General features: G+C 46.2%; 1 long non-coding RNA gene across 1 annotated transcript; it reads right to left on the bottom strand.

The window, feature by feature from the left end:
• Positions 1-851: 851 nt before the first annotated feature.
• LOC144104958 (uncharacterized) lies at positions 852-25953 on the bottom strand. The gene is made up of 3 exons (XR_013308667.1): positions 25916-25953; positions 21453-21551; positions 852-885 (listed from the first exon to the last, which is right to left on the bottom strand). It is a non-coding gene; the product is annotated as an uncharacterized LOC144104958 (long non-coding RNA).
• Between the last annotated feature and the right edge of the window lie 52 nt (positions 25954-26005).

Raw genomic sequence — 26005 nt, 5'->3', positions numbered from 1 at the left:
AGCCGATTTGTTGAGTGCCATTGATGTTGATCGGTTTCATTGTTGCTTTATTTCGACCTTAGCATTTTTTCACGCATCGCAGTACATTCCAGCGCTGCTGTTTCCCAAGCGACCTTTATGCCGGTTTAGTTTTTCTTCTCATTTTAACCACTCCTGCTAGGGCTCAAAAAGAGCGTGCGGCATTTGTAAATAATAAATAATAAAGTGTGGCCGCGTGTTGAGCGAACCTGTGCGTAAGGGAGTCAGAGCCTTGTGCAGCTGGGCGTTTGTGTCTTGGCAGAAGCAGTGCTGGTCATGCCGGATTCCCTCTTTGAGCTCGGGGTTCTCGACATCAGTCTAGCAGGTTCGGTCAAATAGCAAGCCCTCGGGGGATTGGTCTGGCCCGAAGGCAGGCAGGCTGTATGTACTCTTTGTCACCCTCGGCTGCGCCGTCTGTACTTCAGGGCTCCTAAATTAGCGCTTTTAATTGTTTTTTTTCGGCCTGATCGCAATGCAATTTGTTCGCGGGATTTACGGTATTCATTTAAAGAACCCGTCTTTTGTGAAACTTTTTTCCTTTTATTTCTAACAGAGGAAGAATTCACGGCCGAACTGAAAGGAGGTTACTGATATCTGGAGGGAGCGCCGCGTTTAATATACTAGTGTTTCCTCTTAAAGGGTTCATACCTCAAAAGTGATTCCTCTATATATATTCTCAAGCATGTGTGGAATTGTTAGAACCGCATAAAGAAAAGTTTGGATACTGAATACAATTACCAGGACTGAAAAAAATATTCTTTGTCTTGTTTTGAGAACACGATTACTTACGAGGTCGTATTGTCCTTCCACATATCCTTTGTCAAGGAGTTTGTACGAGGCACCAACGTGGTATTCAAGTCCGTCAACCTGTGTAAATTTTTGAAGTAGTTGGTGCGTGCCATAAGCAATCGTAGGCCTGGTCGCATATTAGTAATCATAATAATCAGTGAAAATTTGCGCACTGGGATTCTTGCTTTTATTACTGTAAGAGCAGTTTTCATGACGCCAACGACAGAGGTAGTAGCGCTGAATGATTTGCAATTTATGGTAGCAAATAAAGTGACGAACCCAGAAAATGCTGATGAATAAGAATTTCCAAGCCCAAAGCCATCTAAGGTGCCTAAAAGTGCCAAGAACTGACATTGTATGATCTCCAGAATGCAGCAAAATTAAAAATTTTGGGTATTGCATATTATTGAGGCACCTATCATGCAATGAAGCCGGTGTAACTTTTTTTCAAAAAGAAAATTCAAAGTTGGGCAGAGTATACAAAGCTTAAAACTTTAGGCTCATGTCAAGTGTTCATTTATAAGAGGCCTAAAGCAAAGCCAACTGTATTCTTTAAAATGTTAAGTATTTTTATCTTCACAGTTAGTGAATAACGTTTTTGGAATAGTTTAGGGTGCAGTAAAACTCATTGCCTCTACACTTCAGAAAAACATGATCTCCGGTCGCTGTCATGCCCATTATTGCGCTCAATGAGAGCAAGCTTACCAGAGTCGTTAGAAGCAGATATATTACATACAGGCTTCACGCCAGCAGATGTGAGCAAATTTTGTATCTGTAATCTAAGCTCAGTCTTGTGAACGCTAAGACACCAGGGCAGTTTTTATGCTTTTCTGATTGTGCGTACGAGGCCACGCAGCATTGAGTTTACTGTCTGTTCTTTTGGTCCAAGTCGCATGCTTCGGTAATTCTCTGTTTTTTACAATGTCTGTTATCTTTGTGAAATTGTAGAAAATATAAGCACGTCTCTTATCTCTGGACAAAAACGATGGTGCCATGCCAGATTCTTGATTTGCGTCTATTTCGTCAGTGCTTCGACAATAAAGATTCATTTTTGTTGATCTGTATTTATGAACTCCATGACACTCCCAAAAGTGATCTGATAGCAGCATGCGAGAGATTTTTTGATTCTCTGTTCGAAAATATTATACATAGCCATGAGAATCACGTGAAGACCATCGCGTTAAGTCTGCTGTGTAGACAGCTGATTCATTTTGATAGGTTTGTTTTTCGAGAACAACCTTTCGTCAATGGCTGATGTAGCAAAATCAGCGCATTTGGAGCCATCCCTGTAGAAATCTGCAGAATTATATTTTTCCCGAAGGGTCGGACATTTCCTTTCTGAACAGACATGCGTTCTTGCACTGGCATACACCCGTAGTATCGAGGTTTTTAGTAACGAGATTTGACACGGATGATCCCGAACTGATTGGCGCTGTAGAGCATACATCACTGATAGGCGCATTAGCTAGATGGACAGAGTGTGCACATTGACCATGATATATAAGCTTAGAACTTAACTACTTATTACGGCGACAGCAGGCAAGCGAAAACCGTGTCGAAATGGCATCTGATATGCTATGCATGATGATACTCTGGGCATGCGTAGTCTATACATGAATAAACCCGATTATGGTGAAGTTTTATCAGATATTTTGTATTGATGACCAAGGAATGGAGTGACAGGATCTTTAAAGTGGTCATAGTGTATATGCATTTTTCTTCTGTGCGCATGATGTGGGATAAAAATATAAGCTTGGGATCTAAAATAACGCCTAGAAAATTTTTTCTCACTAGTTACCAATGGTTCTTGCCTGCCAAGAAAGGCATATTTAAGGGCCTCGCTAAAAGAACTCGTTTTTGCGAGGAAAGGACGCAGGTACGCAGGCCGCATTTGAAGCATTAAATGTGAAAACGTTCGCATCGGTTCACATTGCAAGTAGATTAATCGCCACCTCCCTTGCCTGTAACATATAGTAAAATTGCAAGACCGAAAACTTATCTGACGTTTATTCACTTCAACTGCATAGATACCTGATACTGGAAAGAAATCACGCAAATAATGCATCTTCAAGATAGAGCGTACAGCTCAGTGCGCTACCTTCGGGATCATCATTTTCGTGCACGAATAATATGGGGAGGGCGTTTCTTATTTTGGCACTCAATGTCGGAGGAGACACGTAGCTTTCATACTCTTCATAATGCTTAACGTCTCATTTATTTCTTAGTTTCCCAAATACCTCACGATGCCGTAACGCGAAGTGATATCATATGCTTTCCCAAGACCAGAATATATAGAGAGAGGTAAAAATGCTCACGTATCAATGCGTTGATAATGTAGCGAAGGGCAGCATCAAATTATATCTTCCCAAGCAGCACAGGTGATCGGCCCAATATTGAAAAAGGATGGTTCCATCCTGGTCCTTTGCAAAACTGGCCTTTGCGAATACGCTTCCAATCTTGGGCCATTTACCTGTGCTGCTTGGGTTCTAGACCATCCAGCTTGAAAGTCAGAATGAAGGGGGGTCGACGTTATTATTATTTTCTTGGAAATGTTCGAGTCGTTTGTTGATTACGTCATTATTTTTTGGACAATGTTCATGCTCAAGACGACAAAGACAATGTTTTAAAATTTGTTAGAGAGACGGGATCTCTGTTTTTGTTTTAGAATGTGGATAACTTCAGCCTCCTTCGATAACAGGAGGTAGCGTTCCATTTGAAAATTTACTTTCAAGGACCAGTATGCTGTAAACTTTTATCACATAAGTTTTTGAATAATTTTTACACAATTTCGGATACTACTAATGCTGAAGATTTGCTACAACATTGAGCGACTGTAAGTTTATATATGGTAATTTTTCAACTGTACCCTTCTCTACAGAAGTTCTTATTGCGCAATAGCGCCACTTCTCTTGCATTCCTGTGAGTTCTGAACTTCGTTTAGTAGAATTCTCACTTTATTTTCAACGCAAATGTTCCCCTAGTGCACGATTATGTTGCTATAATATATCGACAGTGTTAACTCGTGAGATAGGAATCGCATTTTGCCATTTACGTATTTTGTATGCTATTGAACACCTTAGTGGCATCCATGTAACAATATATTGAGGTGGTGTAGACTGGCCAAACACTTCGTATGGCTTTTCGCCGTACGCAGCGGCCATTTTATTTGTAGCACATGAATTCTATTCATTTTTAATCTGCTGGATAGCGAAGATACATTAAGTGTTATTCTGTTTCTTAGCCGTATCGAAGCCCTCTATCTACGACGGCTTTGCAATCATTGCGACACCTACAGTTTGCGGTATGAAGTCACGTGCTGGATTTAGTATATGCTGTGAATTATATGCACAGGGTTTTACTTAAAAATAATCAATATATTTGTTGATCATTTTACACCTATTTCTCCGAATCAGCACGCGAGCACTGCCATATTTTGTAACATAGTGGCCGTCAAATTATTTTTTTCCCGCAAAGTACGATCAAGAAATGATTACTACCACATGGCTTGATATCCAAATCTCCAGTAATGTATGACATAAGAATGGCGTAACAGTTGGTAAATATCTTGAGTAATACTTTTTGTGTGCGGAACTGTAGTTGTGGGTTGAGTATCTTAAACAAGCATGCACCCGAGAACAAATGAAGCTCTATATTATTTGATACCGGTCCTCACAACATGCTCAGACCCAGAATGCGCTGAAGTAATTAAATATGCTATTAATTTGCATGCTTCCGAATGGTAATTTTTATAATTGCGCTCAGTATTTTGGTATGTTCAATTGGTTATAGGCGGCAAATATCAGAAACAGACTGTTGCTGGTCTAAAAAATCATTTACGAACATCAAGAAATGTTTCAAGCTTTAAATGCGACCTGCCGCCGACATATCTCCGTACCATGCCTAACCATGTACGGCCATCTCGGCGGGCTTTCCAGAATGGGGTTCGAATTTGTTAAGAGTAATTTAAATACGCCTCCTGTGCACAGATATACTGCAGTAGAGTTTTAGAAATTGGACAAGTAATTGGGGACAATTGCTTTTAAGCGTCTGATAATTCATTCTGTTATTTGTAAAGCTATTAAATACAAGAGATATATGCTCTGCGTAGCAGAAAGAACTTTCAAAGATTGTAAGGGTCTCCTATTTGTGATCTCTTTGGCATATTTTCCATCGCGTGATCAAGAGAGCCGCGCCATTCTTTAATGGTTGGTGGCACGGAGGTCCTTGTAGACGTATCAATCGCATCGTCAGAGACGCTTTATTGGCATGTTGGTGGCTATGCAACACGCTTCTTCCTTCTGGTCGCTCCTGTCACAAGGAGAGGCTTTGGATCCCTCTGACACGTGAGTCTAGCGCCCAATCTTCATTTTTGTCAGAGTAGAGCAAGCCAAGGTAGGCCAGTGCGTCAGTACGGTTCGTTCACTTTTTTAAAGTTTTGCCAGTTCTTACTGGAGCAGCTTCCAATTTTCATCATTAAAGAGAATGTAAGTTACCTCGCAGAATAAGATTGAATTTCAACGGATCTAGTCGAAACACACAGGTGAAGTAAAGGTGTGTACTTCACGTGTAGGATACGTACTACTTTAATGTGAACATTGCAGATCATTTCGGATCAACTTCCAGCTGCAAGGAAAAGCTTTAAATTTTAATTGAATGCGGCGATGCTAGCTATCGAATGGGTGACAATACAATAACATCAATAGACAGGGTGAGAGCAGCATAGGTTTAAAAAGAGAACTCATGCTAATTGTAGTGCGGGTAAAACCAAGCTATTTAAGTTGATCGGAGTAGAATGTGTTGTGTGATAAGCCTATAACAGATTACCCGATAGGTAAGCGAAGTAGATTTGAAGGGAACGAGAATTTAGACGCTCAAACGGTTTCATTCCACAGACTGCACAAGCTGAATGTCAGTTTACGATGATGACCTTCAATTTCCCAAATTCTTGATTTTTTATTTAGTGTTTTTCACTTTTGCTATCCGATTACCTCAAAATTTCTCCAGACAAATTCGCCTTCTTAGGCTGGCTTTTATATCTCGCAAAAAATTTTCTGTTTTATATTTGTACTATTTTTACTTCGCTATATTTGTGGTGAGCTACAATCTTTTTATGCTTTTCCATTTGCTTCGTTGCACACACTTCGGCTTACGTGGCGTACCGCATTCCATGAGCCGATGACGCGCGCCTGCTGACACGAGCTCGCTTCTCCACCTCCTCCACTGCAAATTCCCCCTCTCACCTGATGCTACGGGAAGGCGAACAAAATTTAAAGAACAACGAAGTTGTGCACTTTTTGGCGCATGGCAAGTCCTCTAAGAAATGTGGGCCACATTTCGAAACTGCCAGATTCTTGGAAAAAGTAAAGGCGACACCCCATGTGAGCTTGTGGAATCTCATCGCGTAAGAGAAAAGGGTTCGACAGTGCCAGGTATGCTTAATTTGCGGTCTATAAATTGGAATACAAAGTTTTCTGCTCCAAAAAGTAAGGTGTTTTATAGCGGGCCTAGAATCAAGCAATGCCTTTCTTACGTGTTTATTTTACTTTCACGTGTGTTTTGATTTGTTTATTTGGTCTGCGATGACGTAAGCTGGTTTCATATTCTGCGCGAATTCTTGTAATAACCTACTCTGAGTTAAGCGCCCGCAAGGATATCCATGTGAAGGCAATTTTGGGGGTCCAGTTACGCCTGAAGTATCACGACAACTCGCTCAAAACTTCGTTTTCTATAACTATAAACCACAAATTAGCGGCATATTTCTGACATTTCACAAGGTCAGACACTGAAGGCGCCAGAAAAGAAGCATCGCATTGGCTCAGCAATTTGCCCTAGAAAATAAACTTCACCATCAATCTACTGGACGTATTCATGTTATAATGCCTAATTTTACAAACAGTGACTTTTATTTCCTATTATAATCGCCGTCGACATAAATACAAGCCCTGTTCATAATGCGAAAGCATTACAGGGTTATTTTGCGTGAGCAAGTGGTGTCTGCAAAAATTATCGGCACGATTATATTGTCGTGTCGAGATAAATTTGCAATAGTTTCATCCTGTTAGGTAGCGCACTAGTAGATCTTGAAATGGAAATGTTTGGTTCAATAATTGTATTTAGTTACTTAATTATTTTGGAATAATGAACAATAGGAAAATCAAGGTAATAAAAACTTAAATAAAATGCAGAGAAGAAACAAAAATAAGGCAACATGAAAGAGAAAGGACCAAATTAGACATAAAAATAACAAAATTTCAAAAAATATAAGAATGAAAATTGGCGGGAGAAAAAGAATAAGCGGAAAGGCTTTTGCGTTTTCGCTCTTGAGCAGACTTAAATGCATGCGGTCCTGTAATTGTTTTCAAATGGGATCCCAGAAACCTAGTGCCTTTTAAGCCAATCGTACCACACTGTTTTGGTTACGCTGTTGTCACAATTGGTCGTTTGAGGGACGGGGGTTGTTTTGATCAGATCTTTTGGTGTCCACTTTCTTTGATGTCGTTTATTGTGCACTTTCCGGACAGAATATGGCTCACTAACTTTTCAATAATTTCAGCGTCACTTTAATTATCATAAATGTGTTCCGTGTAAAAAAGGGGGTTTAAAGAAATGCACTGGGAGGACGGGTAGAGCGGCGAAAGCACTCGGAAGTCAGCCAGGTCGAGCACAGACATTTGCAGGCGACACCCATGCGGCTGAAGCGCATAGTCATCTTCGTCTTTGTCACGAATGTGCGTCTTTGCAATCGCTCCTGTGGAGGAGAGGGGCCATCTTGGCGACTTACTACGACGGTGCGATGGCGGCATTGTACTAAGGCTCGAGGCGCTGGACATCTAATGTCTCGCGGCCGCGGGGGCGTAGATCGGGAGACGCGGTGTACGGTTCTACGGCGTAATTAACAGATGCGCACTACAGCACGCAGTAGGGGCCCTTATACTTGGCGAGAAACATCGAGGATAGTCTAGGAGTTCTTGACGTTATCCAGAGCCGCAAAAAGGTGCCAGGAGGGGAGTGCGATGTGGTGTGAGCGTTGTCGTGGCGCCATTTCTTGCGACACTGGGTGTCAGTCGTGATCGAGCCGGTGATTTGGCAATGTCTTATGCGTGTAGTAAGATTTCGGAAACGGGTACATTCGGGGATGTCAAGTTGGTAAGGCCGAATGCTATCTATTGTAGCAGACAGATGACGGGTGTAAAGGAGAAAGCACGGAAGCCGGTACTGGACTGCCGAGCAGTATTGTGTGCACAAGTCTCATAGGAAGGACAAGATCCCAATTAGAGTGGTTGGATGCGACGTATATAGAGAACATAACCCGGAGTGTGCGGATGAATTGCTCGGTGAGACCGCTGACTGCGCACGATAGGCGGAGGTGGAATGATGAATTATATTTCACTGGCTGAGAACTGCTTTGACGTCGTCGGACTGAAAGGCGCGGCCTCGGCAGCTAAGCAGTTCTCGAGGTGCTCTTTGAAGAAGGACAAAACGCTGCAAAAGAGAGGAGGCAACGGCTGTCGCTGTGGCAGACAATGCACGCCTTCTCAGGTGATCAAGCGCAACGATAGCCAAGCGGCTGCCCGCCGCAGTGTACGGAACCGCGCACTAGAATTCTTTACCGATGCAGTCGAAATGGCGTGGTGTGCACAGGAGCGGCTGGAACTGTCCAGCAAAACGATGAGGAGGCATTTTGCGACGTTGCAGCTGAGGCAGGGGCGTGCGTATTTAAGTGCGAAAGTGTACATGCCGAGCCACTAGTGGAGCACCCGGTTACGAGTGTGCGTCTAGAAAACTGCCGCGTGATCGCACTGTGGGTCATCGTGGAAACAGGTGCATATTTGAAAACTAAACGTTTGGACAGATTTGCCTGTCTGGTTGGGTTTGAACACTTATAATAAACTGCACATCTCCAACCAAAAGTTTAACTTTAACCCAACGTTTCGAAGCCGACTCGGCTCCTTCATCAGTGGTGACTGAGGGCAGTAGCTAGCGTCTTTTAATTATTGAGGGGAGGGGGGGGGGGGTGAAATAACAGCTGTGTCGCGAATGGCGCGGGGGAGGGGGGTTTAGGCTGTTAGTCACGCTGGCGCACTGAGGGACGTACTGAATGGCGACATTTTTTCGTTGCGTTGAAGAGCCAATTCCCTGGGCATATACTGGGGCAGGTTTCCTTTTGTGCGGTTGATATTGTTTGGGGTGGTTTGGATATGCCAGGATTCCAGAAGAAGACTCTTGTGGTAATTTGTTTCGGTTCCGAGGATGCGGGTTTCTTCAAAGTTGATTCTATGGTCGGAGTCCTCGGAATGTTCGGCCACTGGATTGCGCTCTCTTGCGAATTTGCGGTCGTCGTTCTCATGTTGCCGAATTCTTTCTTTGAAATTTTTGGTTTCGCCGATGTTGCTTGCGTCGCAGTCGGCGCATGGAATTTGGTAGACAATGCCTTGGGCTCTTTCTCTCGGCGGCCGGTGTTTGGGAACAGGTAGGCAAAGCGCAACAGTGTTTGTGGGCTTGTGCGCAACCTGGAGACCCGATTTTTTCAGGATTCGGGCCATGGTTTCGCTGACTCCTCCGACATAAGGTAAAGTAACTTTATTTGGTGGTGGCGTTGGTCTTTGTGCGTTGATGTCTTGACGAATGTTGTGTTTTTGACGTCGAATGGTTTTTTGAATAAATATTTTGGGTAGCCGTTCATGATGAGTTCCTTGAGTATCGTTCGTTGTTCCTTTTTCTGTCAAATTCTGTGCTGCAGTGTGTCTCAACTCTTCTGAAGAGCGTCTTCACCACTGATGCTTTATGGACTGTCGGGTGGTTCGAAGACAAGTGGAGATACCGGCCTGAGTGGGTTGGTTTGCGGTATACGGAGAATTGAAGAGTATTGTCATTTCGGGACACGAAGACGTTCAAAAACGGCAGAGAATCAAACCTATATCCGGACAAAAGGCAAGCCCTACAAGACCTCAAGACAGACACAAACATAGTGATCCTCCCAGCGGACAAGGGCAACACAACAGTCGTTCTGGACAGACGGGACTACGAAGAGAAAATATCCACCTTACTCAGCAGTCAAGAATATGAAAAACTGAAGAAGGACCCCACAACCACTACCCAAGCAAGGCTAAACAAAACATTGAAAGAAGTATTCGAAAAACACCCCACTTTCCAACATCTCTACCTTCAGTTATTGAGCACCAACAGATCGGCTCCAGCATTCTACGGCCTGCCCAAAGTCCACAAACCGGGATCCCTTTGAGCCCGATCGTCGACTTCCGGTGTTCCCCTCTTTTCTCGTTGTCAGAATACCTTCACAAACTAATATCCCCAATCGCAGGAAAAACAGCGACCCATATCCGTCATTTCAGTCACTTCATCGAACTGGTGTCCCAAGCCACCCTTGAGGCCGACGAATGCCTTGTCTACCTCGACGTGGTGTCCCTTTTCACAAACATCCCCGTGAAGCTTGCGGTGGCCGCTACCCGTGACGCCCTGCAACGCGACGACACGCTCAGGGCATGAACCCCGCTGAGTGTAAATGGTGTGCCGCCTCCTGGAGTTGTGCCTATCAAACACATACTTCTCGTCAAGCGGGGAGTTTTACCGACAAGTGAAAGGAACACCAATGGGAGCATTCATCTCTGTCGTTATGGCAAATTTAACAATGGAACACGTCGAACAACGAGCCCTCAACTCATTCCACCCGAAACCAATGATTTTCCTCAGGTATATCGACTACTGGTTCGCCGTAAACAAAAAAATTTAAGACAAAATTTCCTTCGTCGTTTAAACTCCGTAGAACCTGACATTTAGTTCACGCTAGAGGTGGAACAAGAAACCTCCCTGCGTTTTTGGACGTCGTCGTGTCCCGAAACGACAATAACCTTCAATTCTCCGTATACCGCAAAACAACTTACTCAGGCAGGTATCTCCACTTCTCTTCGAACCACCCGACAGTCCATAAAGCATCAGTGGTGAAGACGCTGGTCAGAAGAGTTGAGACACACTGCAGCGCAGGACTTGACAGAAAAAAAGAACAGCGCACGATATTCTAAGAACTCATCATGAACGGCTACCCAAAAGGCTTTAATCGAAAAACCATTCGACGACAAAAACACAACATTTATTAAGAAATCAATGCACAAAGACCAACGCCACCACCAAAATACGTCACTTTACCTTATGTCGGAGGTGTCAGCGAAGCTTCGCCCGAATCATCAAAAAATCGGGTCTCCAGGCTGCGCACAAGCCCACAAACACTGTTGCGCTTTGCCTACCTGTTCCCAAAGACCGGCCGCCGAGAGAAAGAGCCCAAGGCATTGTCTACCAGATTCCACGCACCGACTGTGACGCAAGCTATATCGGTGAAACCAAAAATTTCAAAGAAAGAATTTGGCAACATAAGAACGACGTCCGCAAATTTGCAAGAGAGCGCAATCCAGTAGCCGAACATTCCGAGGACTCCGGCCATAGAATCAACTTTGAAGAAACCCGCATCCTCGGAACCGAGACAAATTACCACAAGAGGCTCCTTCTGGAATCCTGGCATATCCAAACCACCCCGAACAATATCAACCGCACAAAAGGAAACCTGCCCCCAGTATATGCCCAGGGACTTGGATCTTCAACGCAACGAAAAAAAGTCGCCATTCAGCACCTCCCTGCAGTGCGCCAGCATGACTAACCGCCTAAAACCCCTCTTCACCGCGCCATTCGGGACACAGCTGTTATTTCACCCCCCCCCCCCCCCTCCGAACTTAAAAGACGCTAGCTACTGCCCTCAGTGACCCCTGATGAAGGAGCCGAGTCGGCTTCGAAAAGTTGGGTTAAAGTTAAATTTTTGGTTGGAGATGTGCAGTTTATTATAAGGTGCATATTTGCGTGCGCAAGTGGGCCGGAATAACGAGAAAACACTTTTGGCCTCCTGAGCTGCAGTTCCAGCGATAAAAGAGATTACCACGAATTTCGAAGTGCGAAGCATGGCGGCGGAGAGCATCGGATGGAGAAGCAGCCGTGGAGTTAGAGCGAAAGTCGAGAAGAGAATCGATGTAGGGGTCGGTACGTTGCGCTGAGCGTATGTCGCTTATGTGAAGTGGCGATGGGGAGGCGTCAGAGGTGCAAAAGGCTGGCGATCTCGGCTGGAAGTGAGAAGCGAGACAGTGCATCAGTGCCTTGAAGCTGGCGGCCGGAGCGATACACCACGCGGATGTCATGTTCCTGCAGACTAACGGCCCACCTGGCAAGGCGGCCGAATGGGTCTTTCAAGGAGGAAAGCCAACAAAGCAAATTATGATTTATCAGAAAGCAAAACAAAGGCCATAAACGCAAGAGCGGAAATTGGCAAAGCCCACCCGTGGGCCAGATCCTCTTTTTCACCGACGCAATAATAACATTCAGCCTTCGTAAGTGTGCAGCTTGCATAGACAATGACGTGTTCATCAAAATGAAGGATGCGCTCAGCGAGTACGGCGCCAAGGCCAACATCACTCTCGTCCGTGTGGACTTCGGTAGGAGTGCTAGAGTTCAAATAGAAGCGCCAAAGTATGACCGCTGCCGTGAGGACGTTTCAGAAGATGTTATAGGTACAGTCCCATGCTGGAAAGCACAGCGATAAATCGAAACGGTCGGACCATTCTATTAAGAGAATAGCAATAGAAGCAAAGTGGAGAACAAAGCATCGAAAGAAGAGCACAGACCTAGGAAGCTGATCTACGTCTTTCATGGAGGGAAGTTCGGGAAAGGCGGCCACAGTACGAAGTTTCCCCAGGTATGTACAAATCTCTTGCATGTAGACAACGTGGCCTACAGTGGGCAGCTGACGTGCAGCAGAAGGCAGTTTTTTCAAGTTTAGCAGCAGGCCGATGTCAGAGAGGCAAGTCAAGATGTGCTTAAGGTGGCATAAATGGGTGTCGAAGTCGAAGGAAAAGACAATGCGGCCGAGGTAGCATAGGCACATCTTCCAGTCAAGTCAATGCAAAATGGTATCCATCATACTTTTTGAATTTCGCAGGGCATTACAAAAGCCGAGTGGCATCGCAGTAAATTCGTCCAAACCGTCGGGGGTCACAAACGCTGTTTTGGGGCGATTGACTGCTTCCATAGGGAGCTTTCAGTACTGAAAATGTAAATTGAGGGAAGAGCTCTGCCACTTGCAAGCAGACCACATAGTCCTCTATGCGTGGTAGAAAACAGACGTCCTTGCGCAGGATCTGTTAAGACGGAGTTAAAGTACACAGAACCGTATGGAGCTCTTTTTTTATCACTAGCAAAACAGGCGATGTCAAGGTCTGCGTAAGGTCTTAATGAGGCTGTTGTGAAGCTTCTGGTCGACTTGCTCTTCAAAAGTCTGGCTCTTGATGGCAGGCACAAGATAGAGGCGCCGCAGCAGTGGCGTGTGGGCACCAGTGTCAATGCAAAGGGGGACAGTGCAAGCGCGGCCCAAAAGGCCTTGCTTAGCGTCGAAGGGAGAGCAGAGCTGATGAATAATGGTGAGAAGCTGTGTCCCTGGCGGCGTAGGAAGATCGACGTCGATAGAGTGTAAGAAAAATTCGTTAGAAGAGGGGTCCGACCCAGAAGGTGGGCTGAGCGAGTTCATGGCGAGGTGTGGTGTATCGTCAGTCACCTCGTGGATGAGCACTGATGTGAAGGGCCGCACACTGCTGCTGTGGCATTCACCAAGGAGCAGAATGGTAGGAAAGAAAAGTGGGTTACAGGCCAATAGTATTGAGAGGCCAGTGGACACAGAGCTTAACTGCTGTAGCGCCACCATGTAGTGGGCGTAGCGGCACGCGCGAAGACTACGAAGAACACTAAGCGTGACCCGATCAGAACGCTAGACGCGCCTTGCTGGCACAGCAGCCAACGCTACGCGGTGGGAAGCCCTCAAATAAATGTGGCCGCGCCATATCTGGTTTCTTTGTGCGCCACATATTTGGTGACCTAGGACAGCCCGAACAACCCCAAAACCGGAGCACCGCAGCTCTACCTTCGAGTTCCTGCCTCACCATAGACTTACCGCAAGATGAGCAGCCCCCGATCCTACCCGTGGACCCGTCCCGTGTACAGCTGTGGCCATTCCGCCAACACAGCCCCATTGCTTGACTCGCGCAAGTGAATGCCCAGCCAGTTCTATGTCAACGGCGTGTAGTCCGAGATTTGGCGGTTCCTTGTCGTCAAGTGGAAGTTGCCCGCCAACACCTTGGACCAGTTCGACCTTCCGCCCCCGGAACTCAACCTGTTCAATAGACTGAAAGAAGCTTTTTTCCGTTTTTACTGCGCCCCACTCCACCACTCAGCTGCCAGCAATCCGCCACATAGTGAAGCAACAGAACCCAGTACAGCTCAAAGCAGCGGCTCTAGCTCAGTCTAGTTCGCATACTCCCGTGAGTGCTTTCACGGTTTTAACGGATGCGGTACCACTCGTCGAGCGCCTCATCTCTTCGACTGGTTCTTCGACCAGTGTAACCACATTGCCTTGCACGCAAGTTCGTCGGCACCTCCGTCCCTGCCTCCGGCGCGGCCCACTCTGCCTCCTGCCGACAGCCACGTGCGTACCTGACGCTGTATAGTTTCTCCAGATAATCTGCTTGCACAGAGCCACGCCGCTTGCTGTACATCTGACGCCGTAAGCCGTACAGGTGCAACCGTGACAGCCGCGGCAACCACTGCAGCTTCTGTTTTCGGCGAGGCTTCGAGAATCCACCTTGCGTCTCCTTCACCGCAGCCGGTGGCATCTGCACCATCCCTTACGGCCATTTGTGACCATGCCGTCCTCTACTCCCCCTTTGCCTCTACTGACTGCGCTGCCATTAGCTCAGCGTTCGCTCTCTTCAATGCGGCTGGCACTCATAAGTCGCCTACCCCGGCTCCGTCTCCGCGCCTTTCGACAGTTCAGTGCATCATATCCCGTTACAGTAGCGGCCAGCGGCAAGTTCAGCGACAAGCGACGTTTTTGCGTCGCGGGCACAACAGCCAGCTACTACGTGCGTTCAGGCCTCGCTGCCGACTACGCCGTTATCGACCTCTCCGCCGTGTACCAAGCACTTCATCGCATGGATGCCGCACTTCCCGCCGCTGACTTACAGCCTCCTCCACCCACGGGACTGCATCAAGCCCATTACCCGCCCAATCCGGATCCGCGATGTCAGCCAGTAGACGAGGCAACCGACATTCCTTGGGCGGTAGCAGCTACTTGGTCACTCCTCCCGCGCTTACATTTCGTGCCAAATCTCGACCACTTCCAAGTAGCCAGGCTCGCCCTCCTGATTTTGCACCGCCATCCGACGGCCCCACATGGAACTAGTGATTTAACTTGACCGGCCTTTCACATCTGTTCCTTTTCATTTAGTGTGTGTGCTTCCTTGTGCATACTTATTTCAGTGCAGCTCATCTTGCGCAAACTCCTTCGCGCTGGGCGGGTGCCCCTGTAGGGCCACCTTGTAGCTGCCGTAGCGGCACGCGAGAAGAGAACGAAGAACATTAAGCGCGAGCCGATCAGAACGCTGGAGGCGCCTTGCTGGCACAGCAGCCAACGCTACGCCTTGGACACTCTCCAATGAGTGTGGCCGCACTGCATCTGGTTTCTTTGTGCGCCACACGACGTATTGCAATGGAAGACTCTTGCGGAGCAGAATAGTATTGTTTGGGATGAAGAGTTGAGTGTCGTCACTGAGAACTCCTCAAGACAACTGAACAAGAACGCAAGAGGCTGAGGAAAAGTTGATGTCTTTGGTATGGAGGGCTTTACCACGGGCAACAGAAGGAGTAGCTTCCGGCAGTACATTGGGCAGAGATAACCCGACTTCCGATCGAGTACAGTGGATGATAGCTTCATGGCGGAAAAGGAAATCTCAGCGAGTAATAACAGACTTGGAAGAGGAAGGCAGCACGACGAATTCTATCGGGTACAGGGAGTCCTGAATCACAACTCGAGCGGTACACGCTGCGAACGATTGATGAGCTCAGCGTTGGCCGTGCGCAGTGATAGTACAGCAATTGGCGTCTTTACCCTCCTTAACGAGCAACAAAGTTCTTCCTCCATAATAGAAATAGCAGCACAAGTGCCAACAAGCACTATGACCGAAATTTTCTCGACAGCAACTTCGATAAGATTAGTAGGAAATATACGAGGCTTTTGAAAGTTAAACGGAGGCCTAGTTTTTGCCTGAAGAATGCGGCACCTAGTTACCTTTTTGAGTAATATTGGAGCGACGTCGCATAGGAGAGGAGTTGCTCCTCTCGAAGGTTAACGGTGTGTAGAAAGGGCCGTCATGGAAAAAAGGACCACTGGACGGCTTCTAAGCAGGCTCGGAATATTTCCCCGTGGTAAACCAGTACACGGGTTCTTGAGAAGGTGGTGCAGAAGCTGGGGGACGACGGCGCAGCCTTGTCACATGATCATGAAAGCCGCAAGTGAAGCAACTACGTCGGTTGCGATTGTGCACCAGGGAGTGCGGACTCGAGGAGCCGCTCGAAGATAAGGCACCGCCTCTCGCGCAGGTATTGCAAGCAAAGGGTAGGTAGGCGGTCGAGGTCTGGTTACGACGCCTGTGTACTCCAGGGGACCGGCAACAGGAGGCGGAAGATGGCCGATGATATTGGCGTACATCAGCGGAACGGCAACAGACAGGTGACGAATGGACGTTTAGAAGAGACTCGGTACTTTTGAATGGCGTGTCGAAGAGCCGAAGCAACATATGGAGCTTTCTCTGCAGGGCTGGGCAGGAGAGGGAGCTGACCCGCCACTCCTACTCGAACAGTTTTTGATCGGTTGCATCAGCGAGGAGGTATCAGCTGCTGGCGTCTGCCCGGTAACGTGCCTGAGGTACTGACGAGTCAGAATGCTCTGCTTGCGCAGCTCTTGGAACCACTGGCAGAAGGTGACTTCAGCAACGGTGCACAAGTTGCGCACTAACAGCATCTGAAAGACGTCGTCGTCAGTACTCTTCAAGATGTGTTAAATTTTGTGATCTTACGCTTCGGGATGTTTACACATTTGCATATGTTAAGGACGTTTTCGGTGTATTTTATAAAGTTTTGCCGACATGCTGAGAGTATGCTCGCTAGCGTTGTTTGGCGCGGAGTTTCCGGAAAGTCGAGCGACCGAATACTTTGGGGACATCATCCTGAACGCAATGTTCGGATGTCCACCTCGTGGCTCTGATACCACCGGTTAGCCACGCAGTGAATAAAGATGACTTTATTTAGTTTCATCGCTGTGTCCCATTTGCTGTAAAGGTGCACCCGCTCGTAAGACGTGAGCCAATATTCGATATCCTGCTCATCGGTCCCGCTGAAGATGGCTGGGTCCCGTTGGCCAGGGGAGCTGGTACAGATAATTGCTGAGTCCACTTGCACGGCTTCATGTTAGAGATCGTCAGGCATTGCAGGTGTCGGGAGAGTACGGCTGTGGAGCTCCAGAGGGTTTATTGAATGGAACTAGGCCGATAGGCGCAGCGGCGAAAGGTCATGAGCCAGGTCGAGCCCAGACATTTGTGTCGATATCGATTGGGCTGAAGCGCATGGTCATCCCCGTCTTTGCCACGCATGCGCGCCCTCATTTTTACATCATGTTAATTTTTATCCAAAATTTTAGCACATTTTTTTTCTTTTTATTTAAAAATATTAGCTGGATGTACAGCTATTGCCATTTCAAGCATTCGTGTTAGCGATGCAGCTTCGCCGAAGATGTTTGCGCTAGCATGATAAATTGCTTACCTAATGGTCCTGGTGATCATAAATATTTTATTGAATAGAGAGCTCTGCGGCTCCAGGACTAGTAGGGGCCATGGCTCCAGGGCTTCTACGGCCTTAGCTATTTCCTTCACCTTATAAACGAGTTGTCTTTGGTCCCCTAGGTTTCGGCTGTACAGCGCGGCCACCCACGGCTCAGGATATCAGTATAGAATTTTCCGGACTGCCAGCATGCGTGCCATCTAGTGTGAGAGGTTCGGATATTCCATGCATAGCGGTCATTTGTGTGGGTGTATTTTAGGCCCTATTCCGTGTAAAAGGCTGAGTTATGGGTAAGTGAACATCTATACTGGCTCCAAGCTACGGCTTCTTGCCCCGTGACCGCATTTAAATGGTATTAGTTCTGATTTTTTCTTAGACACTGTACGCCGCTTTCACGCTTTTATCTGTACAATGCGTCAATCGTTTACTGGAAGCCATCCTCTATCTGCCTTTCGGAGCATGTTGTAGCTGATAAAGTGACGTCATCTGCTTACAGAGCGTGACGCACATTAGGGCCTGCATTCAGCTGCTCTGGCAGCTACAGAGCACTTGAACAAAATTAGACAAATTATTTCACTGGTTGCTGCCCTCAAGGTATTTACTACAGTAATCGCAAATAGAGTCAGGGCAACCTTTGACTTCAATCAGCCAAACTATGAGATAGGCTTACGTAAAGAATATTCGGTAATATACCATACTGACACTATCAACCAGATGATGGAGGAATGCGCAGAATATAATGAACCCCTATATATCGCCTTCGTTGATTAAAAGCAAGCATTTGACTTAATTGACACATCAGCAGTCATACAAGCAGTCGGAATCAGGATGTAGAAGAGGCTCATTCAAAAATACTGGAAGATGTCTATACCGAGTACACAGCTACCATAGTACGACATAATATCAGCAAGAATATTCCAATAAGAAGAGTTGTCACGCAGGGAGACACGATCTCAAAAATGCTAATAATCGCCTGTTTCCAGGAGGTATTCTGAAGCGTGAATTGGGAACAGTTGGGGATAAGAGTTAATGGAGCAAAAAGCGATTCGTTTATTGCATTGCCTTGCTAGGCTACTCAGGAGGCGAACTGCAATGAATGATCAATAAGTTAGACAAGCAGGGCAGTACGGTGGGTGTTGAAATTAACATGCAGAAAACCAAAGCAATATTCAGCAGTCTAGCAAGGGAATAGCAGTTGACAGCTGGCAGCGAGGTGCTGGAAGTGGTAAAGAAATACTTAGGACTACGAGTGACAGCTGATCCGGACAATGAGAGAGAAATAACTGGAAGAATGTGAATGGGGTGGATCGCATAGGGCAGGTTCTATCAGATCATAAATGGTCATAAAACGAAACCTATATTTTGTCGGGTTTTTTATACTGACGACGAACATGCTCTCTTAACAGCGGGTGGTGGGCAGGATTTCTAAGAGCAAGTAGTTGACTTCGAACGATTGTTTGCAACATGTGATGTTACTTTGCTGCGTCCTTTGGGCGTAAGCGTGGCCACTAAGCTGTGCGGTCTGAGAAAGTAGGTGCTGTATCCTAGTGTGATGCTTGTCTCTTGCATGCAGGTGACATCAAGTACGAATGAAGGTATTGCATATGCACTGCACGAGCGCACCTTGCTTTCGCGCGTAGCCCCACCAGTTCCATTGCACACTGTGAGAGTGTCGATGTTATGTGCTTCACCTGGCCTTCTTCGTGGAGGTTGTCAAGGTTTTGTGCGTTGAGAGAGGGTGCCAAGGTTTTGTGCGTTGAGAGATAGTGTCTCAATTCTCTGCTTCGTGCATAGCTGCCTAAGGGATCATTCGGTGCGGCTACCGCCATGCAATCACCGTATTACTCAAGATTTTGCAAGAAAAACATTTTCTCATATGCTGGATTAAGAGAGCATTACGCTGGTGTACGCGTCGGGTATTGCTGAGGAGCAGTCGTAGTATTCAACAATTTCAAGCCATTTTCCCACCAAGTCACGGTTTATAACATTTGCTTGTTAGAAAATTTCATGGCCTACCAAAAACCCTACCAAATTCACGTTAAATTTAATCTTAGACAGAACATTATCTTGGTGCCCCTCAGTCACAACGGACACCTCGACAGTTCAATTTCTCCTCTGAAGAATGTGCAATCTGCCTTTTGAAAGAGTTGGCACTGCCAAGGACACACGTAAGAAGAAAAGCGGATCAGTGTTCATGACCTGGCCTAGAGCGGGCAAATATCTAGGGAAGTTATCTGCAGAGACGACAGTTCGGAGTCTCTATTCTTACATTTAGGCAGTTCTGTGCGCCGAAATAATTACAGAAAATAAGGTTGGCGTCCAATTCAGATTTCTCGTGAATTCATTTCATAATATACATTCTCCCGTTTCGTCACTGGCTGAAACATAGCCACACCTTCATTGTTGTTGGGCTTGCTTCATAAGTTTCTTTTTGTGCACGCTACGTTTTCATCTTATAAATTAAATTTTCTGACAGTAATTGCTAGGAAAAACTTATTCGATTCCATAGAATCCTCATATAGCATTCGTACTTAAATAGCGTATGTTGCCGGGCTAGTTGGTTTTGAATTTCTGAAAAATACAAGGCACTACAAGTACACGCACAAAACGACAACGAGACGAAAGACAGGCTCCTGTATTTTGTATCCTCGTCTTTTTACGCGTGTGCTTGTAGCGCCTTGTCTTTTTCAAAAATAGCACTCCTCTGGAGTTTTTCCTCTGCGTCCTCGTAGTGGAAACAGTCTGGCATTATCGATTTTTTTCCTATGCCCGGTTTGTCTACACTTCCCATATGGTCCCAGCGGAAAGCATAAAGACTTTTAGTGGATTATAGGAAGGCGGAATGATCAACACAAAAATGGGTCTCATATAATAAAAATGGAAGAAGAAAGCCTACGTCGGGATTTATTAAGTGGCGCTAATGTGCCTATTTCCTAGAGGCAGTATAAATATGTTTTTGCCCAATGCATGACTACGATGTGTGCATTTTTCTAGAAACATATTCATATATAGATGACGTGAATATGGTGGCTGGAAATAACGATAAAGGTACTCTGGTGCACGCTTTCTTTTGCGCGTTGCTATAGAGGAGTTTCATACCTCGAGGGTATATTCTCAGATAATAAACTTCTGAATATGTGAAATCAATTGCAGCCGCACAGGCTGTAGCAGTACACTGGAATAATCCCCGTGAGACAGTGTGTTTGTACACATATTGAAGGTCTTTTTCAGACAATAAATAATTAGGAATGTGGCTGGGGCAGCAGATTAAATAAAGTTGAAAGAACATGGATAGGAAAGTGAATTTTAGCACGTGATATGATGATAGAGTAAAATATAAGCGCATAAGAGTATTGCGGAGGAAAAGATGTATACAGAAACAAAAACGTTTCTAGGGTATATCTGACTAAAAGTAATGTTTAGAAAATATTACATATTGATATAGAACATTAAGAGTTTTCACTTATAAAAAGTTTCAAATATTACCGATGGCAGGGCGGATAGTTTAGAGGAGCTTGCGTCCGCACGCAACCCACCAATAAATAAAATCGGGAAAAAAGATGTTTAACAATAATAATAATAAAAGCCAACTTCGTTATTAGCGTATCGACAAAATTTCTGAAGCTATTCAGCAAGCACATCAAGAACCACCAAAACCTCATTAAGTAAACTGAAAAACGCCATGCCATAGTAATAACAATTTGTCGCTGATAATTATATGGACCAAAATTCCCGGCTTTTTCTGCGCATCGGTATAATTTGCGTGAAGTGATGACAATGTTTTCGTCCAGTCTAAGCACAAGGAACAAAAAGTAGCGAAGAAAACGTTTTCTGCACATACTTTTCCGTAGGAACTTCTCATTCTCAGGTACTGTAGAAGATGATATAAACTATGTCAATAAAAATCTGAAAACAACATATTCACCTACCCATTGTGACATTTTGTTACGTGTATCTTGATCCATCCAAGAATTCTCTGTAATAAAGTCTTTGAATGTAGTGCTAAGATGTCTTGCAACGTCGGATGCCTAACAATGAAAAAAAAAAATATTCCTTAGAGGAAATTTCATACTGTCTACTTGCACTGAACGTAAGTGTTTGCTGTGTTGCAGACGAAATTATGTACTGTCTATTAGCACTAGCAGAAATTGTTTTCTGTGTTTAAAACCTCTGCAGATGTGAAGGAGCAAACAGAAAATGGGAATGTGACTTGTGTACACTGCATTAATATAATACTCAGGAAGAGAAGAAACTACAACACAAATAGCGAACGCACAATGGCTAGCATCATCCTTGTTTGTTCGCTGCTTCTAGGTGTCTGTTTCTTCTAAGCTGCATTCATAAATTATATCACCAAATAACTCAAGTCTGCATTCCATTAACATAAAATGTACAAGAAAACAGCAGTTCTCGATTTGTAGGGCCTTCATCCTGGAGTGGGCGTGGTCAGGTTTTGGTTTAGGTTTACGGGGGGTTTAAAGACACTGAGGAGAACCCTATCAAAATTTTTTTGTTAGCAATATCTGATAGTTCGGCATTTCATGGCTTTGTTGACGCTTGTCCGGGAGAGAAAGATGCATTTATTTCAAAGAAATTTCGATTCGAGGTTGAAAAATTTTTTCCCGCCGCTCCGATTCAAACTCGAGAACTCTTATGACGACACAGAGAACTCTTATGACGTCACAGGACGGAGTGACGTGAAACGCGACGTAAACGGAGACTCCGTGATTTCTGGCGGCTAGCGGTACGGTCTAGCTGCTGCCGAAATGAAAGCTACCGCCGCCGCACGTTGAAGGCATCTATCGGGGGTCGCCACCGTCGCCTCGTTTACGTTTGCACCGGCGTCTTGCCAGCGTTACGATGGTTCTCGTTCCCGAACCCGACGACGTAGTTCTCGCAAAAACTCTGGCCTGCATTTCAGCGACCTCAGCCCCACAGAGCGTGCGATGGTTTTGAGGGAGCACGGTTAGGTTAGGCGCCGGCGGGTAGTTTCCCCCTTCCTCAGAGAGCAGCCGTTGCAAACTAAATATCATATCCCCAGTGCGGGGAGTCGCGAGGGGTGCGTTGTGCCCATCGCAGGCTGGCCGGGGCTTTGGGGCCAACGGATTGTGATTCCTTGAACGGAGCCGTTGCACGACGCAGCAGGCAGCGTCGAGGTCTCCCACGGTTGCATGGGCCAAGTTATTTATTTATTTTTTGCCCGAAAAAACAAATGGGTGCTCGAGGGCGGTCGCGTTTAAAGTCCGCGGCTTGAAACCAAAGCCGGCGCACGACGCTTCAACGGCTTCCGCTTGATCCAACGGGTCCACTGGATCTGGCTCTCTCGCCAACTTGCATGTACCTTCAGATTTGTACTGTGAATGGATTAAAATAGACGAGCTCGAAAAGAACAGCTCCGCCGAACTGCCGCAGCTATTGAATATAACGCGCACCTCGCCGCGGAGCCAAATCAGTCTGGCCGGGCCGGCGGCGGCTGGCGCACTCGGCGCGAAATAGATACATGCTCCAATCTCCCCGACAATGCGGTCAGAGTGCGCCGAAGCCGCCAAACGCGTCGGCGGTCAAGCGCAGTTGGAGTATAGAGGGTCTCGCTTTGACCGACGTGACTTCGCCGTGCAGGGCGCGCGCGCGCGCGCGCGCCTCGCCGCAGCATAAACGCTGCCTTAACAGAGCCTGCGCTTAACCCCTAACCAACGTATTCAGCGGCGGCATCCATGGGATGTGTCGTTTTCTTTGCTGTGGACGCTTTCTTTTTCCATTACGTGAGAAGTGCAGATTAAATATTTTTTTACATAATATTCTGCCGCCTTGGCAGTCTGCTATTTAATCACATCCACCAGGGGACGAACAGCGAAGCCGCTGTTTTGAGCTAGTGCTCAGATTAGCAGTGCTATTTGAAAGTACCTTCGGCCCATCCATCTTGCCTTGAACAGCGACGAGCAATTGTCTGGCGGCAGCGTTGTCGTTGTCAAGGGAACTGCAGCAGTGCTGGCAAAAGTCAAAGGTTAATCTTTTCCCACTCTGTAGCTCAGCTTATTTTGTGGCCTTGTGTACTTGCGCAGATGCTGCACGTGGTGAAACCACGCAACATTGCTCATGCAACTACTCCAAAAAAAATTGTTAGATGCTCATATGATCCATTTCATTTCATTTTAATACCTAACACCCAATGGGGGTATTCTATAAGAGCCGGGTAAAAAACCTCAATTTGAACAAGTGCTAAAACAGTAGTCGGTGACAGCTTTGGCGAATGTGGATGGGCACGTGATGATAGCGATGAACTATTAGGGCGATGAGAAGAAATGAGTAGGCCAAATGCGCTTTTAGAATGATGCTTTTTCTTTCGATGCTGTTTTCCATTTCGGGTTATTTCTTTGGGCCACAGTCACGTCAATTATTTCGATTTTTTTAGGCGGTTGTCTCGGTTGGCTAACGGTTCTTTATGCTTTTACATATGTGGGCCAATATTCAACTTTTGGCTGTGTTGCGGCGCCGAACTGGATCAGTCTATGACGCACGCTTCTTGTTGAGTCTTCGTCTTCTTGTTGAGTCGGCCGCCTTCCCTCTTTCTTTAACCGTCCTTCTTTTGGTTGTGTCGATGCGCCTGCCTCCGCATATGTAGGTTTTTCTCTCGCTTTTACTAGGGGGGGGTGGGGGTGTTAACGTGCTGGGCTCGCAGCACAATGCAGAGACAATACTCTGTGGAACCCGCAGAGGCACACGCCTGCATTACACCGTAATGCTACTTAAACTGCTTATGGAGTAAGAATACTGTAGCCTGGAATTAATATTGAATGCTAAAGGCCCCGAAAAGCTTTCATATCGGGGTTACATTGATATTTGATAAGGCGGAAGAGTTGTGATCGATTTGATTGTGGGTCATGGTGACAAGCTACAGCACGAGAAGCAGCAATAAACCATTCAGTTGACAAAAATTGTGTTGGGCCTTTTTTACCGGTATATCTACATATCAAACATTTGTTCTCCTTCATCGTATATCAAGATCAACTGGCCTACAAAATACTGTGCAACACTTCCCGTAGCCTGCTACTCCACTCATCTACTGTGAAATGCTCCGAAACTGTATTAGGCAAACGTCCCCCCCCCCCTCCCACTCGATGATGGTCGATCCTCTTGTGTCCGAAATCCGGATTTTATGGCGAAGCCCATTGTGCCCCTCACGGAAAAAAAATCACACATTTTTTTTACAATAACGAAATGGCTTGAATCCTTCTCGAAATTATTGCAACTTCGCAGCATCAAACGGCACCGCCCCTTGGCTGCTTCGGGGTTCGGCGCGAGCCCGCCAGTAACAATAAAAAATGGAGACTAGAAGAAACAGTGACTATGTGCCCAGTTTTTTGTTCACACGGAAAGAGCGGGAAGGCCACGCAAGGACAGCGCGCGAAGTCTTGTCTGCGCTCATGGACGGCGATGAAGCGGAGCGCTTCGCTGGTGTCACGTGACTAGTGCAGCACGACAACGCGCGTAGTGTAGACGTCTTTCTGCGCAGTTCTCAGGAACTGGCGCCGTTAACGCAGAGCTGCCGCGAGAAGTTTGCTGCTTGTGTGAGAGTGTGAGAAACAAGCAGGGAAGCGGGGAGGGGACGGGGGTGGGGTAGGGGGTAGGGGAGGACCAGAGTGGAGTGTAGGGCTGTGGTACTGCCAAATTCAATGGTTGTGAGTCGGTAAGGGTAGCACCGCCTGAAACGTACATCTTTGTAGGTCTATACAGCCATGACTGCTCTTCTATTGCCTTGCCATAGTTAACCCTGTCAGGTGGAATACTGCCACTATGCGAATGCTGCTACTATGCGAATGCTACTATGAGTACTGCTACTATGCGAATGCGAAAGGAGACTCGACGTCGATTCCGTTGACTTGTCATGCAAGCACTGAAAGCACAGCGCCGGTGCCGTCAATATCCTGCCGTCGCTGCTCGCATACCGTGCTACACCCTGTCTTGCGCCAAGTCCTAATAAAGGTAGATTGTTTGCGGATCATCTGCAACGATTCCTAATGCAGGAACTCCATGGTATGAACGCCTATCCTCCACTTTAGCAGTAAGTTTAGAATTTGGTTTCGGTGAATTAAAAAGCGCTGCGATGTTTCTGTACTGCCGATGTCATAAATAACACCTATAGAATTGGTCATCCCCGACACCTTTCCTCTTTTTTGGCCGATGAGCTTTGAACTTTGTAAGACACGTAGAGCATTCCTAATGAATCTTGCGCAGCCAGCAGTTGAGAGGCTTTTTCACTCCTCCACACCTTCGCGTTCGGCAATCGCTAATGACTTTAACGTGCCCGTGTTGCAGATTTTTAAAGCGCTTGAACAGATGTATGAAAGACTGCGCTCTATGGATGTGTAAACGGCCCTCTTATTTCACTTACCTTCTTTATGGAAGCTTTTCCAAAATAATCGTTAAGGTACAGGTATGCGATTCCTGTCTCCATTACGGGGTAGTAGCCAATTAGTTTTTC

The sequence above is a fragment of the Amblyomma americanum genome, chromosome 9 (genome assembly GCF_052857255.1).
Source record: "Amblyomma americanum isolate KBUSLIRL-KWMA chromosome 9, ASM5285725v1, whole genome shotgun sequence".
NCBI classification, from domain to species: Eukaryota; Metazoa; Arthropoda; class Arachnida; order Ixodida; family Ixodidae; genus Amblyomma; species Amblyomma americanum.
The sequence above is the reverse complement of the archived record's forward strand: the minus strand, read 5'-3'. Positions and strand labels throughout refer to the sequence as shown.